General features: G+C 33.0%; 1 protein-coding gene across 1 annotated transcript in view; it reads left to right on the top strand.

Annotated features, from left to right (window-relative positions):
- The window catches only part of LOC143199869 (uncharacterized), a 54363-nt gene that overhangs the window by 10343 nt on the left and 23683 nt on the right, over positions 1 to 20337 (top strand). The gene's annotated exons all lie outside the window — the stretch shown is intronic.

The raw sequence follows: 20337 nt of genomic DNA, 5'->3' as shown, positions 1-20337 counted from the left end.
ATACGAGTAACACTTCGATAACTTATCTAAATTATCCATGAATTTTTGCAAATTTATAAAATAAAATTCTAATATTTTGAAAAATGGTATCGAAAAGTTGGAGGGTTGTTATAATCGGTGTATCAGCCTTGAAGGGAATTATGTTGAATAAAAAAGACTAATTTTACCAGAAAAATGTGTTTTACTGTGGTAGGCCGGGGACTTTTCAATTGACCTCTTATAACACGAAAAACAGTTTTATTTGCTCGGGTTAGTGGATGGCGTGAATGGTGTGTTGAGTTGGCTTATTTTATTATGTTTGATTATTATTGTAATTTTATAATTATTTAACTGTTGTCCTTTTTCTATATTTCTCGCTGGAGAGTTAATTTTAAAATTATGCAATTCGCTTTTGTTTAGATAAATCAAATGGTGACGTTCATTGAGATTTGTATTTTAAGAGTATTTTAATTGATTGAGGTTGATTATTTTAAGATATTTAGCTTTAATTTTGATAAATATGGCTCCTTTTATTGTAAATGTCTTATTTACAATATCAATCCTTTTTTTAATACGTAAAGTTTTTTAATATTGTTAAAAGAATCTGCTATTTAATATGTTCTATATTTTTAATCTAGTTTTTCCTTAATATCGTTATTTTCTCTGAATAGCGTATAGCCTGTTTTTCTTCAACACCCAAAATATACAACTAATTTATACAACCCATGGTGACGGCACTCTTCATCGGGAAAGTCCGATTATGTCTCGAACCAATTCAACGTTTCCTTCGGGGGTTCTACCCAATGGACGCCATGTGGTTCTTCTCTGAACAAATAAGATACGGAATGCACTAGATATTGGGAATTATACATTATAATATATACAACCCTAAACTAATGCTTAATATTAATCAAACTAATCCATAAAACTAACATATTACTACAAAAATATTGACCCACCAAACTACTCCTTGACCATCAGAGCACAAACTGCACAGAAGTATTTTTTCATGTCATATGTTTCTACAAAAGCTTCTACTACTAAATATATCCTCCCACGAAGATATACTCGCCTCAAATATATTGAAAATATGTACTATAGCGAGATATTTCTAAGTTATGTCCGCCCTGAAAATGTACTTGCCCCGAAAGGATCCATTGAGGGTTTGTCGACTTTAAGTAACTTTTAAGCCCTTTCGGGGGAGTGTCACCAATGGGCAGATGCCCAGTCCAAGCCGCGTGTCCCCGAGTCCTTTTTTCTGATCTGATGATTCGAATTCCTATAAGATTATTAACATTTTGTGAACTACGCTATTTACGAACTAAATGGAAAAAATCCAGGACGCAACCCAGGTTCTATAACTTCTTTTATAATTATAATATATATTTTCAAATAAGAATCGTTTTATATATAGCGTCGCACTAGGAAATTGGAACACATATAATATCTTCGATTTGTGGTAACAGAATTATATAGTTTTTTGAGGTTACAATAATATATTAACTAAGAAAATGCTCAGGACAGTTAAAAGCTTTTGCTTTGAAATGTGCATTCACAGCATCTATTTGAGATCTAAAATTGTAGTAATTGTATATTGCCAATTTTTCGTCAAATAATGTGTAACTTCTGTATATCTGAATTACACACAATTTTTTTTATTGAATTGTAAAATAGATAAGGTTATGTAGAGTATTACATAGCTTTGTTGAGGCGTATGCTCTTTTGCTAAAGTTTTATTTTGTTGAACTCGTATATATGTATGTCGTTGAAATGAATTTTATAATTCTATTATTATATTTTCAAATAATAATGGTTTTATTGTTTAAGATACAAAATAGTGTCGCACTAGGAAACTGGAACACATATTTTTTCCGAGATAAAAACCTACCTGTGACTCGGATCTAAGTTGTGAGTCGGAAGCTCTTTGAAAGGAAGAGTCCTCTTAAGATCGGTACTAGAATTTTCATGGATCAACGATTATTGATTGACCAATTTTCTAGCACTAATTCGTTCTCAACTAACCGTTATTTTTTATCGAGTTTTGCGCTGATCTTGGCCCATTGAACAGGGTAAGGGCTTCCGTTCTGTCTTTTTCTATGTTATTGGCCCTTTTATCGTTACCATCACTCAGAATGATGTTATGTGTATTGGCTATGTTTATCTCTGTCAGGATTCAATGAAAGGGATTCAGAGATTCGGGCTAGAGTATTGACTACTTGTTCGGTGGACTTTTTGGAATATATTATCGGATCTGGTTGGGTTAATTAAGCCAGAAGAGACATATTTCCTTCAGCAAGTTGAGGCTTCGTTGTGGATGGTCTAACAGATGGTTGTTCAGTTGATTTGCCATGGTGGGTCCAGATACAGTCGCATATGTTGTGGAGGACTGTGAGTTGTGCACCGAAGTAAGGGCATAAGGTCTGGGTCCTATCGACATTAAAACATTATGTGTGTAATTACAATACACGATCAATAATCTATTAATGAAAGGATAAGGTCGTGTAAATATCAGTCTTTAAAAGCTATAGCTTGTCTTCTTCAAGGAGGTTCCACTTGATAATAAGTGTATATCCTTAATGCCCCATATTATTCGGTATAGATGTTCGTGGTGGTTGGCGCCCTCGGCCAGTCTGTCAGTGTCTTCGTTGCCTAGAATGGTTTTGTGGTCCAGAAGCCAAATCATGGATATAATGACGTGAATAGAAGTAAAGTGTTGATAAAGCTCTATGGTACTTTCAACCAGTGAATATGTTGTATTCTAAAATTTGCAGCGCATTAAGAGAATCTGTGCAAGTTGCTCGTGTTGCCCAATTCACGAGGGCGCGATACACGGCAAGTAGTTCGACCAAAGTTATAACTTTATAGTCTTATAGTCATATATCTTCTATTTGTGGCAACAGAATTATACAGTTTTTTGAGGTTACAATGATACATTAACTAAGAAAATGCTCAGGGCACTTAAAAGCTTTTGCTTTAAAATATGCCTTCACAGCATCTATATAAGATCGAAAATTGTAATAATTGTATATTGCCAATTTTTCGTCAAAATAATTTGTAACTTCTATCTTTATATGTTTTATTTATGGCATCAGCATTATATGTCTTAATGATCAGAACACTTAAAATTTGTAGCTTTAAAATATACTTTCACAGCATCAATGTAAGACGGAAAATTGCAGCATTTGTATCATAGGTGTTATTACGATGGATATCTTAGACAAACATTTTTATTGAATTGTAAAATACATAAGGTTATGTGGAGGATTATGTAGCTTTGTTGAGGCGTAGAGGCATCATTTTCCATAAATATGGAAGATATTCAAATGATTTCAAATATCGTCAAAGGAATCGCGTGGTTTTAAAACTTAGTCTATATGCGATACTATCTTCTTGAAACTAATTTTATGGTACTATTATTATAGTTCCAGATAAAAATGTATTTATAGTTTAAGATACAAAATAGCGTCCCACTAGGAAACTGGAACACATTTTTTTTAAGAAAAAATTTGCCTATGACTACGATGTAAATTGTGCATCGGGGGTTCTTGGAAAAGGAGAGTTCTCTTAAAGGAATGATGGGTATTACTATTTGCATTTATTTACGGCTTGGTTGATTGAATTGATTGAGGCATAAATAGTAGAACTTTAGGGGAGTGCTGTAGTTTTGGTCTGGTTCAGGTGCTAATACTGCTGCAAATTGATATTAGAAGAAACGCAGGAAATTATGAGATATAGTTTATGCTGATGCATTCTGAGGATAATGTAAACTAATACGTATAGAGAAAAGGTTAAAAGTTATGAAAAGTAGTGTAGAATTTTGTGCACAGCAGGTGCTAATACGGTTGCAAATTTATATTGTTCTAGAAGAAACGCAGGAAATTATGAGATATATTTGAGGCAACCTGTGGTTGCTGTGGTGGAACAGTAGATGTTACGAAAAGTGGTGTAGATTTTGGTCCACTCTAGGCCCTAATACTGCCGCAAATATAATTAAATTATATTAGAATAAACTCAAGAAATTTCGAAATATAATTTCTGCTCAGGCGTTCTGTGGATACAGTGACCAATAAAAACTAATAGGAATACAGAGAACAGTAGATGTTACGAAAAGTACTGTAGGTTTTGGTCCACTGCAGGTGCCAATACTGCTGCCATGCTGTTACCTATTCCTAAGATACAGTCTTTTTTATCAAACTAGATATTTTTCTGTTGCTTGTTATTATTTTTGTTCATATCTTTGTAATTTTAGCGTTCTGTTTCAAATTCCTCCTGATGATTCGCGGAGAGTAGTCTTTGTTTTGTTGGTAATGAGGAAAGTTATCTGGAAACCTTCGTTTTGCTGGTAATTTTGAAAGTTATCTCATCTTGATAGTATTCCGGTTTTGATAGTAATCGAATTGTTCGTTTAGTACGCGCTGTAAGGTGTGTATCCTGTTTAATGACGTGTATTTTTATGTATTTACGTTCGAAAAGTTTGATGCTATTCTTGGAAAATTTGAGAAAGAGGATGTTTGATTGCAGTATTGTTTCATTTTTGAAGGACAATTATTGGTAAAATGGCGTAATATTCCACAATTTACGCATTTTGTTTGTTCCAAATTTGGTTTTGGGTGTTGTTGTGTATTGCGTTGTGATTTTGTAGTATTGGTCTATAGAAAATGTGTTCATGTTAAATTTTCGTTTACCAAAGTAAAATAACCATATTTCACGACTGATTCTTATATAAGCTTGAAAAAGATCTGGTGGATTGCTAGCTTGAATTATGTGTACTGATTTTGGTTCAAATCCTGCTAATAAAGTGTTTAGTACTATGGAATCATCAGTTTGCGCATCCTTTTCGTTATTGGCAATCTTTTCCGTAATAAGTAACATCGGCTTATTACTGAGTGTAATATAGTATCTAGTGTCTCGAGTTTATTTAATAATATACGAGGAGATTGATTTGGTGGTTATTTTAACCCCTGTAGGTCTTGTATTAGAGATGATCTCTAGCGTCGCTGATCATAATTAGTGCTGCATTGCCTCGTAAGTTATCTTTTATTTTTTTTAAAATTAATTATATCTTACATTAGATATGTTTAGTACAATCTCAATTTACAAATTAATTTCACAAGCAAGGCGAGATCATGATTAATACATGAGTATATATTTCCCCAATTCAAACAAAACTAAGCTTAAGCTAAAGTAACACTTATACACTAAACAAGTTCGTTTGGTTTGGTTCGCTTCAATGTACCGATTTCTGCGAGTTGTCCAGTAGCTGTATCGCTTCCACGTTTCTATGATTTATCAAGTTGAGAGTATTTTCGGACTAACCAGTACAATTATCTGCCTTTGAATCTAATCTATTCTGCTTTTTATCTAACCTAATGTTTCCAGTTTATACCATCGAGATATACTCCGAGGTATTTGGCTGATTATGCTTGAGGAATCGGGCATCGGCCAAGGGATATGATTAAGTTTTTGTCATTTCGCCGAAACGCAAAATTAACATGGACCGACTAGGAACTATGAATCTATATATAGCTATGTATTTTTTATAGAGCGTTAGACGGAAATACATCTTTTACCATTATAAATGTGTCGTTGGCAATGTTCCAAGTACTGTCTTTTTTGTTGTTGGGATATCTGCTATATAGAACAGATATAGGGAAAAGCCTTTCTTTTCTTGGAAAAAAAATTGAATGTTTTTTTCTATAACCGCTGTTAGTCTGTACACTTGGTCGATATTTCTATAAAGGGTTTAATACGTTTTAACAGCAGTTTCTCAAATAATTCTGATGTAGTGGGTTTAGTATCATTATTCGAGCAACCTTTATACATTTCGGAACATGGTTCAGTCTCAAACATGCATTGAATATATATGTCAGCAGTATTATTGCTTTTCGTGACAGCTCTTTTAATAGTCCAGGTAAAATATAATCAGTTCTAGGTGCCTTTTTTGGATTGAGGTTATTATCATTTCTCTGACAACTTCCATTGGAGACATCAGATTTACAGCTACATCGGCCTGATAAACAGGATTTACGTCTATTGTGGTTTCTATATGATTAGGTTGGAATACGTTAGCTATATGTTCCACGAATAACTCAAACTTTTTCATCGTTACGTCGAACCCATTCAATTTTAATAGGCGGTACTCTAATCGTTCCTATCCGAGGCGATGAGTGGATTCTTTCCGTTAGGCAATTGTTATCCGCCTTTACAGTTAGTTCATGTTCATGTTCTGATAACGTTTTCGGATTAGCCTTGTCTTTTTTTTTACTTTTAGTTGTATATTTTCGAAAAATTATTCGCTCGTCCTTTAACACTTTGTTATATACATTTCAAAATTGAACATAATTAAAACCATTAATATTCATTTTTATTCAATCGATATAAAATAGTACAAAATATTGTCGTTTAACGGAATATTATTGTTTTTATTTTTTGCGATTTTATCTTGATTCTTGATAAGAGATGCTGATGTTTGGAACTACCAACTGTATATTAAGATTATACGTTATAAATTCGAAAGAATAATTGGGAATTAATGAAGGCTTAGACAGTTTTATTTCGTTGGATCGTCAGAAAATACCCAGTGTCTCTTGTGAAAAGCTCTTGTCGCCAATAGGCGTGTAGTGGGTACGATATAAAGAAATAATATTGTCTACATAGACTAAGGTTAACTTTCTGTAAAGAAACAATATATACATGTAATAAGCATATATTGGATAGATAATAGTATATGTACCTGATAACAACAATATTTGATAAACATTTAACCTAAAACCTGTTCAAGGAGGAAGGGTAATTCTAAATTGCTCACTAAATTACTTACGACACACACGATATCGTTGATATATTTGAATTTTGGTTAATCCAAATAATTTACTATTATTTACTTGATCAAAGCTTGGATGAGCAATATATTTATACCCGTATACTACATTTTCTACTACACGGATGCATTGTAATCAATTTTTATACTAATTACTTAAAAACAATTAAAGTAAAACAGAAAATATGCATAACGTTAAACGAAGATTTCACTACCTGTTGCTTTCACAGCGTTACCACCCTTGATTGAAATAGGCAAAACGTTTCCCCAAGGTCGCCTATACAGTCGAATTCCTATTTTTCTATAGTTCCAACGTACCTGCTATAAAAGTTGTTGCGGTAGAGTAAATAGTAAAGCGGTAAAAATAGGTAAAGCGGTTTGAGGATAATTTCTTGGGTGAATGCTATATTGACGTATGAAGACAAAATAGCAAGTTCCAGGTCTACTTTTTATCGTCTAAGCGATTGGCGTTCCACGACATGATTTTTGGAGCTTTGGAAGCAGCTATTTAGACGAGTGAACGATTGCTGAAAGACTGTTGTGATTGAATGAACTGTAGAATGCTGATTATCTTTGGTATCGTTGGCTGATTTAGCAGTGGGAGGATATTCAAGCAGAATTATATTCGGATTTCATTAAGGCTGTACGGCAGTTACAACCGGTAATATTTTCTGTATGTGGATCTGCTTCGGGATCTTCTTGCCATTCGGGAGATTATATGCGGAAATCTTCGTGTCGCCTTTCGGAAGTCGTCAGTAGTAAGAATAATAAAATGAATGCACTCCTTTCAGTTTAGGGAATTTGTAATGTTGTGATATTGAAGGACTTGTCCTCGGATATTTTTGTGGCTTTTTGTAGATTGATAGAATCCTATCTTTTTTGTGAGCTGTGGATTCAAAGACATTGGTGAATCCGGTCGTTAGGTTGAAAGGGAAGGAGACTTAATGCTAAAATTGAAAGAATTCATTTGTATTTACTCGGCGTTGGATTTTTGAAGGTGGATGGATGACTGCTGTGAATCCGGCTGTGTTTTCTTGACAGGTTTCTTCCCTTTTTTATTCGTAGGCTTCGACGATTGAGGTGGGGAGTTGGCCACCTTCGTCACGGAGGTAGTGGTGATTACTCTTCGTAATGAAATTGAACCCACAATCGGATTCTACACTCCCTCTCGGAATATGGTTAAATAATTTAAAAATGAACATCATTCTAATTTATGTTTATGATCACAATAAGGGGTTTTCCACCTGGCCTAGCTTCCTACACTTTTACTATGCCATAAGCTTGATGTGGTTCGCATCTAAAAATTGTGTATTTCATAAATATACAATTTCATAAACATACAGTTTTAGGCTTGATATGAATAGATAAAACTTTAGCAGCGGCTGTTTTGTTACGTTACGTTTGATATTATAGACATTTATAATTTAATAACTGTGTTCAGCTAGAAATATTTTTATTGCGTTGACGTATGTAGCGTAGTGAAAGTTTTTTATAACGATATTAAAGGTCTTTTCAGATTTTTCTTTGTAAATATCGTGCTGTGATTTTGAAATGTCTAGTTGTTTTTAGTTTATAACCCCTATTTTATAGACTGAAGGTGGTATTAGAATCTCTTTTATCTGTCAAGGTGGTGAAACTGTATTACATACTTATGTTGTTTACGTGTATTTGGTTCTTTCGGACTTCTTAAACGGTTTTTTTTAGTTATTACGATACTCCCTTCTGGTGATGTCTGCGATGCTTCTGTTAGCGATAATTGATAATTATCATACACTGCAAGTTACTACATCAATGGAACGGTAAATGAGCGTTGTGAATTAGCCATAGTTAATTATTAAATTCTGCACTATCACAGACGTCATAATTTTATTGGATTACCGTTTCAGAACTAATAAAATTCCTTATTTTGTAGAATCTCGTTTTGTGAAAATAAATTTTCTGGAGATATTTCCGTGGTTTCCTAGCTATGGTGAGATATTCTAAGCTTCTTTATTATCACAGTCCATTCTGTTGTGACTTTGAATTGTAAACCTCTATTAAAATTCTCGTAGATAGAGCTGAAGATATTTTTTATGTATGTTAGTTTTCATATGTGGCTTTCGTCGGTTTTATTGTCATTTCGCGACTATACAATTGTGAATTTGAGCCTACAATTGGGCATTTCATACAAAGAACGTGGACAAACCAATGTTTATATGTTTCAATAATTTATTTTTATCATAAATTATGGTAAAATATATGACAAAGTGTGTATAATTTTTTTTTTTTGATATAGATAATATGAACGTCAACTGTGAAATGTCAACGTTCAGGGTGACAAGAACACGGGTGAGCAACAACCGATCACTATAGTCGCCTACTAGAGTATTCTTATAATTATTCAGTCCGAACCTCATTCTTATAGAGGAAAGGTGCTCTGGCCGAGTGGTAGTCGTTCAAAAGATGGAAGGGCAGATACACTGGGTATTGGTGACAAAATTTACAGCTCGATGCAGAGCTTGAGGATATCAAGTGACTGTTGTCAAGGCAGCTGAAAATATCCACTGTCTTTGTACTACGGCTCTAGTAAAGTTTCCGATGATAGGATAGACATCAACGTGGATACATATATTCTCGATAGCGAGTTGAGAGTAGACGGCAGATCTCGCCTGTTCATTCCCAAGAGACAAGAGAGCCTTTTTCGTTTGGTTGGCTAGATACATTTTTTTATGACCTGTTGTATAGCGTGTAATTCAGCGAACCTGAAAAGGCAAGTTTACCCATTACATTATAAATATACCTGTACTACGGGTAGAGGGAGAGTAGCTCAAAAAAATGTGCTCTTGACGGAGGGAAGTATTTATAAAAGAAGTATCATATATAAAAAATTTAATAGGAATTAAATAAAGGGAGCCAAATTTCGGAGATTAAATCAAACATAATGGAAGAAGTACTGACATATAGAAGAGAGGTGGCCGGGGGCAGGAGGATGTTTTTATAAAGAAGTCAGGTAGATGCTGAAGAGAGTATTATATAGGAGACAGCCATAATCCATTCTTGGGAGGATGATATATATAATTTTTTTTTCATTTAGGTTTCCTGGCTAGCACCTGTGTGGCGATGAAATAGCCATCGCAGCATAAAAAGATCACGAGTACATCGTTTGTTCAGTTTGTCGATCAAATATGATTCCCAAAAATCTACATTGATCATCAACTGCAGGGGTAGGTATATTCCTAATAATGATATGACGAATCAATGAGCATCTGGATTTACGACGAAGGGCAGCAAACTAGGGTATTTCTTGAACCTTAGAATATCCAAATTCCATGAATTCGCGAACTAGGGATGTTTAATCTTCTCAAATTTCCATTACCTATCGGCTAGCGGTTTTAGCGTTCGAAGTAATTTTATTAAAACAACTTCTTCTTGTTCATCTTCCTCACTTAACCAATCAAGGGGTGCTTTGTGTACCGCCTTCTTTTCTTGATCTCAACGGAATGATCTTATCAATTCAACGCCTTAACGAATTGGACAATTTGTACTCTATACTTTATCAAGTTAATATGCCTTACATGCATTTACGGATGTATATTGATCTTGATAGAGATTTAATTATTATCTCTAATTAAATGTATTCCTTTTAATAGATTTGCAAGCCTTTAAGACTGCATTATAATATGTAAATATAAGTCTAATAAGGCTATTTGGTCTGATATAGTTTTTCTGGTTGCTGATATGTAGACTGGAAATTTTGTTAATTAATATCTTTTACCTTTTTAGTTCATATCTTTTTACCGTTGTGGCTAGATCATCGATATGTTAACAGTTGTGTTAATCCTATTCTTACAAGATTCGACATAATTCTACACTGCCATGATTATTTTTGGTGATTCAATCAGCCTCATCGAACAAATGATCGTGAATTTCACCTCATATGCAGGGGTATACATTTGAGGGTGCAGTATTGTTTGATTGAGTTTTTTTCCAAGAGTTGTTTTGTTATTAATTTGTTATTCTTCGACCTAAATTGTATATCCAATTTTAAATTTGTGTTTAGTTATATAAAGTTTTTATTAAAAGGTAAAGTAAAGGTAAAATTAAAGGTATTAAAAGGTAGTTTTGACTTTCGTAAGCTGTTTTGTAAGCCCCTAAAATTCTTAATTAATTGCACTTAAAGAGTTACTTATATTATCTTGTGGGTTGTTAAATGCTCCATTTTAGTTACTAAATATAAAACAGTATTTATATGGCAAATAAGTATTTTATTAATGAATATGTTTGAACTTAAATATTAACGGGGTACAATAGCCATGCTAGCTGTAGACATTTTATAATATTTGTCCAAATCTATAACCAGCTCCTTCAGAAATGACCTTCTGGATATGTTGTAGTTAGCTGTTAAAAAATCTCACCATAGGCCACCAATTTATATTATATATTATATAAATATGTGGCACATATTTGGTAATTTGTTATGTGTATGAATTGCACCTTTTGTACAGTTTTAAAATTGAATAATTTTTGTTTTTTCTTAGTCATCCTCAGCGTTGTTATCATGATCCATCCCAAATAACAAGATTGCTTTTGATTTCTGTTTTTTTTTAGTTCACATGAATATTCGAAAATTTAAGTAAACTTGACACTACTACACGTATCGATAGTAGTAGGCTTTAAGGTCTTCTAGTAGTTGTTTAGCACGTGCGACCACTAATGTACTAATTATCCATGGTAATGTTTCTTCCAGTATTACACTCATAGTATCAGTAGGTGGTTTAAATGGTCGATAGGCTGTTGAAGAATTAATAAGAATTTGGTCAGTTTGGTCGGAATATATATTAACCCAGAGCATCTTCCTCGAAATTCAGGCTGAAATTCTGTTCAAATTGCAAATATCTCTCATGGTCGTTAATTTTGTCCAGTGACTTCCCCTGTTTTGTGTAGCAGTCAAATCGTAAACATCTCAAAATGTACGAGTGCCTTGTATTTGAGAATAACTAAATCCTAGTTTCATCGGTTGTCCGAAAAGGTCTTTGAAATTCAAATTGAATTATCGGTGAAATTTCGACATATAGAAAAGTTCAAAAAGTGCGAATAGCTCTTCATAAACATGCTAGAATAATTTTAGTTGCGATACCGTTGAAAAGTCTTTTGAGGAGATGCGATATATTCGTTAGTATATATGTCTGGTTGGATGAAGATATTAATCCGTTTAATTTAAGTTTCGAATTATGTAGTCATAATCATGAAGTTATTAATCGTTATTATCTGCTATGAGGGTCATCAGTTTGTAACAACCAAATAATGGTGTAATTACTAGTTACATGTGTATTTTGTCATATATATCAGGTTTTAATTATTTTATAATAGTTTTTCAACACTATACATAGTTCAGGACCCAAAAAGAAAATTGAGATAAAAATGTGCTACCGTCTATAGTAGAAACTCTAAATTGTATTATGATACACAATTTAACTCATTCATTCCCAAAGGTTACTATTGTGTTACGTATAGTTGGTTCTATATTATCTGAGTTTTTGTTTTTAAAACTGCTAGATATTGAAAATCTTACTAACGAATTTTCCAAAGTCAGTCCAATTTCCGTAAGATATTTCCGTATTTGTTTCATCAAAAATGTCTATTTAGAAATCTCTATTTAAAGATGTTTTATTGGCTATATATTATTGATATGTGTATTATTGGTTTTAAATAATTTGGATTACATGTTTTATAATTTTGAAAATCTTCTTGTGTTGTATAATACAAATTTTAATATTTTGTCTTGTGACAGGCCTGAAGTGTTCTGTACTTCGGTTATGGTTATTACCTAGGTTAAGATCTGTGTTTAGGTTATCAATTTTTAACTTTCCATTGAAATTAATTAGCTAAATTGCTAAGATACTTTCGATCAATCTGCTAATTTATGGAAATGTAAGTTATAGTAAATCAAAATAAAGGCCATATCAAAAAAATATGTTAATTTAAGGTCTATACATGGCTCGTTGAATGTAGGTAAAATGAAATGAAACATTTATTCTGGGTATTTTGTAGGCCGTTATTCTATGATGTAAAATTCGATATGTCTCAAGATCGCTACATAATAAAAGTTAATTAAATCAAAATGAATAGAAACGACATATAAAGCAAGTTTTAACGCTTTATTCGACATAAATATAAACGGCTAAGCCAGCGATGATGTTGCTTAGGAGCTGCAACGATTATATAATTTTTACTAAGCACATAGCGTTCATGTAATAAAATAATTTTTATTAATTATTCTTATTAAAATTAATTATTAAAATACGTTGAAAACGTATCAAGTGAAATCTTGGCGGCCTCGTCCGAATGCAAGCATCCTTGACCGCCCTTGCGCGGTACACAATGCTGCCGATGATGGAACCGTCATCCAACAACTGCGGCGTCGCTCCAACTTAATCCAAATCAAAGCAAAGCAGGACATCAGCCGGTCGATATTTTAATTGAAATTATTTTCTTTTCTTCTTTGTTTCTTAAGGAAATATGCAGTAAACTGAGGACAGTGCGCATCAAACGTTCAAACTGAAAATTTATTTGTGGTATTCCAATGGCTATGATATAAAATTTCACTTTTTCATGTTCCAGGAAATTGCAAAAGGTTATAGATGTAAATACTGCTGCTTTATCTGCTCTAATTCTTCATAGTGTCTTTTTAATATTTTAAAGAAAATTGTCTGCCTATAGTCTTGCGCCTGCGGTTTTGTTTATAATGAGACATATCAAAAGTATTTTAAAAGAGCATCTATTTTAATCAGAACTTGAGCCTTATCCTTTTATTGAGGGACCTCCTACAGATTATGTATGTCAAGCAGGTTTCTTACTGCATCACATGCTGCTGCGAATATATTTTAGAAGAAGTACAGAATCATTTTGATGATTTTTGCATTTCTTCGTCATCATACAGCTGATGATATTAGCCTATTTTTGACCTATCATAACTTGCGGAATGTAAATAGGTCTTACCTTATTTCTAACCCATCAGCAGATTTATTTTTTAAAAATTAGCTTGATTGGAAGGAAATGGCATCAAAATCTGTTCTAGACCTGGTAATAACGGTATGATGGGTTTTGTTTATCTATCATAAATATATCATCACTATATTCAATATAATTAAATGTTAATCTTGTTTTCACATAATAGAGTGGCAATAGAGGATTTATGAATATAAAACCGAGTTTTATTGTAAACATTTTCTTGAAATTTTTTCGAAAAACACAGACACGGACATGTACCATTCAAGGAAATCATAAATCGTTTCGAATGTCTATGGTACTTAGAATTCCATCTCGTGGTTCGATATTTTTGACCATTTAATTTCTAGATCGTTCAAGTGTTAAAAAAAATTAAAGGTTTGAAGGATAATGTAAAGGAACTAAGGGATTGAATTGTATTTGCCAGGTGCCAGATGATCACGTCCTAGGGATGTTAGAGCTTCGTAAAAGTCCAAGTCTAAAGACGCGACGGTCAGAGTCACTACGTTCTTCGTACTCATTTTATTTTACTTTACTATTTATTTAACATTATTGTTGGTGTTAGGGTATAAGCTGGTACGTCATGCGTTATTCTCCCTTCATCTTTTTTATAATCATTGTCCGTCAATTATTGACTGCTCACCATCCTAATCTATCATTTTATTGCCTATCATCGTAATAATCTTTTAATGAGATTATCAATAACACCCATTATCAGTCGATACATTTATTTGTCGATGCCGCTATTAACGATACTATATAACTGCCAGTATTTCACCGTTGGCATTGAAAATTGTTTGCTCCGATACGTTTTTATTATGTTTGCGGCATTATCACCCAACCACCTCGACATCAAAATATTGCACGCTTATTTGCATTATTTATTTTGCCATGTTAAGTAGCTGTTGTATAATTTATTTTGATCTCTGCTTTTATTCATTTAAGATGTTTAATTTTTTATTATTGTTTTATTAAATATAATTTTTATTTAAAAATAGTTTCTTAAATAATCCTACATGATATTATCCTTTGTTGTATAGTAAACGAATATTAATTAGTTTGTATTTCTTCAACCGAAAACTATTTTCAGTATGGGACTTGTTGAAATGAGTACAGAAGGATGACTTTACAAGGATGACAAAATGGGTTAGTCGCTTTTTTGGTTTGCGTGCGTCGACTTGCTTAAAATGTTTTAAACTTCTAGCACAGTCCCATGATTATATATACTGAATACAGTGCGTTAAAGTAAGTCGTTGTGACAAAAGAATCACGTGGAATTTTCCGTAATCACTAAGAGATGGACATGGCTCCATATTTCGTATAGTTGTTGCATTATAGCCAAGTTAACCCGGATATTATTTGTTCCCAAGCTGAACAATAAGATCTACAACATTCTTTTTCTGTTATATGACAGGTTGTCATCCATGATGGTAACAATGTACCGGCCTTTGAGGGAATGACTGCCTTAACTATTTTATAGTGCTATCACCTACCTCTAATTTGTTCTTTAGATTAATTGTACATCCAAACCTAACAGCATGATTGACGACACAGCTTGTTCAATGGAAATGTCAGCTGAGGAAGGTCGCCACGCCATATTGGAAGTTTCCACTATTTTATTATTTCTAATTTCTGTCCTGATGAGATGACAAACAAAATTTGTACACAGTTGGATTTCACTATTGAATAGATAAATTCATTATTATTCTTCATATTTCTACAATGTCAGCACAAATGTTCTGGTCTTTCAAATGTTCATTTCATTTTTAACCTACACACTTGATTGGATAAGAAACCCACTTCTGATGTTAGAAATTAAAATAAAGAGGCCGTATTTGTGTAAATAAAAGACGTTTTCGAAAAAATTCTGTTTTTAAATACTGTTTGGTTCGACAGGTAAGATATGGCAATATGTTTCGATCAATGGACCAAAGGAGACTCTTCTGGAGCAATTTCGTGGTGCTGGCCTCACTCGTTTATGCTGACTTAGTATTTGGTTATTACACAGGGCCGTGTCTTGGATTCGTATTCTAACATAATTTCTCTTCAAAATCACTGTATTTAGATATATTTTCATTGTCTTGGGTAGTAAGTCATTGTTTGGAATAGCAACATCATTCTATTTTTTATCTTATTTATTAACTAATATAATATCAGGTAGGTAAGGTTGATCTGCTGGTCGTACGCACTGTCCAGTCTCAGAACAATTTTTAATCGTTGTTTTCTAGAAATTCTTTGATTGGCATAGATCGAATCATCTTATTAACTAACTCTTAGTCGACTATTTTGGCTATCGATCAATCTAGCAGTCCCTGTGACATGTTGTGTTGTGTTAGATTTGTTATCTGCGATATATATAATGATTTTAAATGTCTTTTGGTTGGAACAACTTGATCCATCAGACAACTGATACATCAGTGAATTTCAGTGAATCAGTGAATCAGTGAATTTTTTCAGTGGATTCAGTGAAGTGTTAATTTCCATTGTAGGACTTAAATGTTGTTTCTAGTCCCATTTTAATACCATATGATCAGTTTACAACACAATCTGTATGTATTGATAGCTTGTAAATGTTTTTACTATTGAGATGCATTTTTAGCGAATCTCTTTATAAAGTCCCATCTAAGCTTCTTTTTCATAAGGATTTGGTGGATTCGCAGAGTCTGCTTTGTGCCTAGATATTGGGCATTAGTATCCTCCTATTACTTCAATGATCTGCATTGTAAAGGTGAAGTTGTATTGAATCTTTCCAGGAATTACTGACAGTACAACAAATATCCGATTCAATATCTATCCTGATAACATTAGAAGACTGTTCAGCAGTGTTCGGTATTTGGTGTAATCGGTTCTATGTAACAGTTGTTAATTTAAGATCAGGTGTAATAACTGGTCCTGTTTAATCAGTTCTTTGTTATTATTTTTTATAGGAAAACTATATTTTGTGGATTTGAGAAGACGAGAAAATAAATTCATGGCAATGGAGAGCCAAGACTGTGTCTGAAAAAATGTCTCTCCTAATGGTATCTGTTTCTATGGATTCTGTACGGTTTTGGAGGTGTATTTTCATATTCTACATTAGATATTCCGAAAATGCAACACTATATGTATTTTATAAAGCTTTCAAATACAAATAAACCACTCGTGAAGTATCAAATAGAAAGCCCTTCGTGTAGTCAATGTATGGCATAAATAAATTTCGTTATTTATTAGTGCTTATCTACGCTTTACAAGTTAGTTACCGAATACATGTGATTAGTAAGTAGACTCGAGTATTACCAATTATTATTTTAATTACTAGACCTTATATAGACCGATTATTATTAACGAATTGATTATCGATAGTGAACTTATTCACAGAACTATTATTCGTTGATTCTGTATACGTAAACGCATTTCGGGTTTTGTACTTAATTACAGTTCATAGCGCCTTCCAGATTGCTACCAGTCGAATAGTGAGGACCGATATGACTCCTTATGTTTTATGTATCCTGGATGCTATAGGCTCTAAGGCTGTTGCTATGAACTCCTCTGTAACTTTGAAAACATCAATCATCTTCATGGAGTTTGGTGGAGAAGGGGCTCTGAAGGCAGTCCCCATGGTATACACGATTTAGCAAAAATAATATATTGCGAATGTGTTAGTACTCCTTTGAATTGTTTTCAGTTGGCTTAGATTGAAAGGCGATGCTCTCTAACATTCTTGGTTAATTTTTCTGGAATTTGATATATGGGTTTGTTGTAATATTTCATTCTCTAGGGCATTGTTTCCTAAATATTATTCTGCCATAGTCCGGCAATTTTCAGCCTGCCCCTTCGTGACCCAATTAATACTTTTAAACCTAAACTCGTTCCAGTTGGTAAAGTAAAATACATTTATCAATACTAAAAATGTTTCGTTAATATATATTTTTTATTTTCTTCTTGCTTGCAGGTACTTCACTTGTTTTGTTTAAAGGTTCACTAATGAGTAGAGCTTCATCGTCATTTTCAATATTGACATCTACAGAACTCTCGTTCTTCGTTTTATATAAGGCAACGGCATGTGTATGTTTGCATAATACAAATTTGTTTTCATGTTTTTCGTGCTCACTCATGGACATTTAGGTTTATTGGATGAGGATACGGAACGTGTCTAAATATCTGACATTCACTGCTAGCCCCCATCTGACCATTAGAAATAAACAGTTTTAAGTGGGTTTGTTTAAATTTTCAAATGTTAGGATTGAACTGGAGATGTCTGTTATTTTTACATCTTTTTGTTTTTTGATTTACAATCCTCAGATTGTTTCCGGACTATCCCGAAGTGTCTACTTAGAGAAGTAGTCCATCCTAGAGCTTTGGAAATATATTTAAAAAGTTATAAAATAAGGACTATTTGTAGTTCAAAGAATATTGAAAGGTCTGCTGATTTATTGAGTTTTGTTTTGGGTTCGTACTGAGTTCGATATTACCATTGTGTAGTAAAGTAAGTTGTACTCTTTTTATGTTTATTTACAAAATATTTTGGTTATTTTGAGAGGAATATTGATTTGACTTTTCTGCGTCGATGGTGGGTAGCCCTTGTACCAAGAGGAGTGTTTTCCTTTGCCAATTATTTCGCATTTTCTTTCTTAGAATCACTAAGAAATTATGAAAAGATATATGCTTTTGTATTTTTCGACCCTATGTGTCTACCTGAGCAAATAAGGCCGCAATAAGGCAAATTGTTCTTTTGGCTTAAGGTAGGGGGACTTGGATGACATCATTTTCCGGACTCAGATAAATAATCTGAGGGAGTTTTATTGGTTAAGTGATCGTTCACAGATTTGATCTAAATATAGCTAACATAAATCAATTAAATTAAATAATTTATTAATGTTGTTATAGATGTAAACATTTTTGCAAAAATTAGTACAAATCGATAATAATAAATAGTTTATTAACCTTAAGAATTATTTTATTTCTTTAGGGATTCTTAGGAGTACTAAGAGTTTCATAGTGTCCACTTTCTGGTTGCACTGCTATCACCTTTTGATATAATTTAATTAGTTTGTCTGAATTTTATGAATAGTGAATGTTTTTGATGGGCTCATTCGAATTTCTGTAGCCTTATTGCTGTACATGGATTTTACGAAGTGACTAACGTAATAGGGGAAATATTCCATGTAAAATGAAAATTTATGTAAGTTATAAATATGTTCACCAGAAAGCAAATAAATTTGTGCGTCTGTGTGCATAAGTGACAAATATTCCAAATAATAAAGCAGTCTATACTTTTTATGATATAAGGGATTCCAATCTATAAGATTTACATATTCAAAAGAAATGTCTTACATTACAAAGAGTTCAGGGTACAAACGGTCTGTATAAATGGACTTATCTCTTACAGATCTCTGGCAAAAATAAAAACTTGAGTTTAAACAGTTAGTGTAATTTATTACTTAACTTTCTTAAGTATTAATAAAACTATTTCTCTCGTTGTCGCTATTCGAGAACTTCTTCCATAACTTCCGTAATAAACTGCCTTTGGATCCATTTTATTATAATAGTATATTAATTCTAACAATTAGTTTATATCTTTAGGAGTTATTGCTAGAGGAACTTTTTGACGCAGTGAAAGGAATAATATTTAAGTATCTAATATTAAAAAAACATTTTCTTAGGAGTACTAAGAGTTTCACAGTGTCCACTTACTGGTGGCACTGTTATCACCTTTTGATATAATTTAACTAGTTTGTCTGAATTTATATGATAAGAACCGTGAATGTTTGTGATCGGCTCATTTGCATTTCTGTAATCTTATTATTGTAAATTGATGAAATAATGTCTGAAATATTTGATAAGGAGTTTTTTTAGTTCTTTAAAATCAGTGAGAACGGTCCGTTTTGTTTTTTTTTCCGGTGAATAGAGTGTATATTAACCATTAAAATAGGGGAGGGGGGAGAGTTCATGTTACCCTCCGTTATAGTTACATTTATGTCGCCTATATGTCCAGTAAATCTCCTTACCTTTTACCAGCATGTGAGAAGGCTAATCGAAATCCAGGTCGAATGTTGGCAAGCTTCGTTGACGCTAGTATAATTATTTGGATGGCTTGATGAGATTGCACCATGGAGTTCAGCAAGAAACTCAGCCAAATGATTAACGTTATAAAGCAGGGGTGACCAACTCTGTATATAAGATCTATTTTTATTAGTTTAGTCGAGCATGGATTTAGTTTGGGCTAGACACTGGAGTTAATCAACGTAGATGTTAACATCAACAGTGATATAGTTTGGCATCACTGCAATTATGCTCTTCGTATTTCAGGACATGATGTTTAGGACTTACGAGATAGCTATTTTAAACAGCGGAATAGCACGATTAAATGGATATTTTTTATTGTTAATTTCGACACGCATTGGAAGTTTGAGATAAGCACATAAATTAATTACTTGAGATGAAGCTGAAGTGACGGTAGCAGTCCGGTTGGCATTAACTTTCCGTGCTTGTTTTAGGAATAGACAAATGGATATGGGGCTTTAGCTTTGATTTGACTTGAGTTGTTTTTGGATCTTTTTGCAGCTGATCTA

This window comes from Rhynchophorus ferrugineus, unplaced genomic scaffold, assembly GCF_030347505.1.
Source record: "Rhynchophorus ferrugineus isolate W39M unplaced genomic scaffold, kcgeb_rfMv2 rfM7, whole genome shotgun sequence".
Taxonomy (NCBI): Eukaryota; Metazoa; Arthropoda; class Insecta; order Coleoptera; family Curculionidae; genus Rhynchophorus; species Rhynchophorus ferrugineus.
This window is presented reverse-complemented; position numbering and strand designations above follow the sequence as displayed.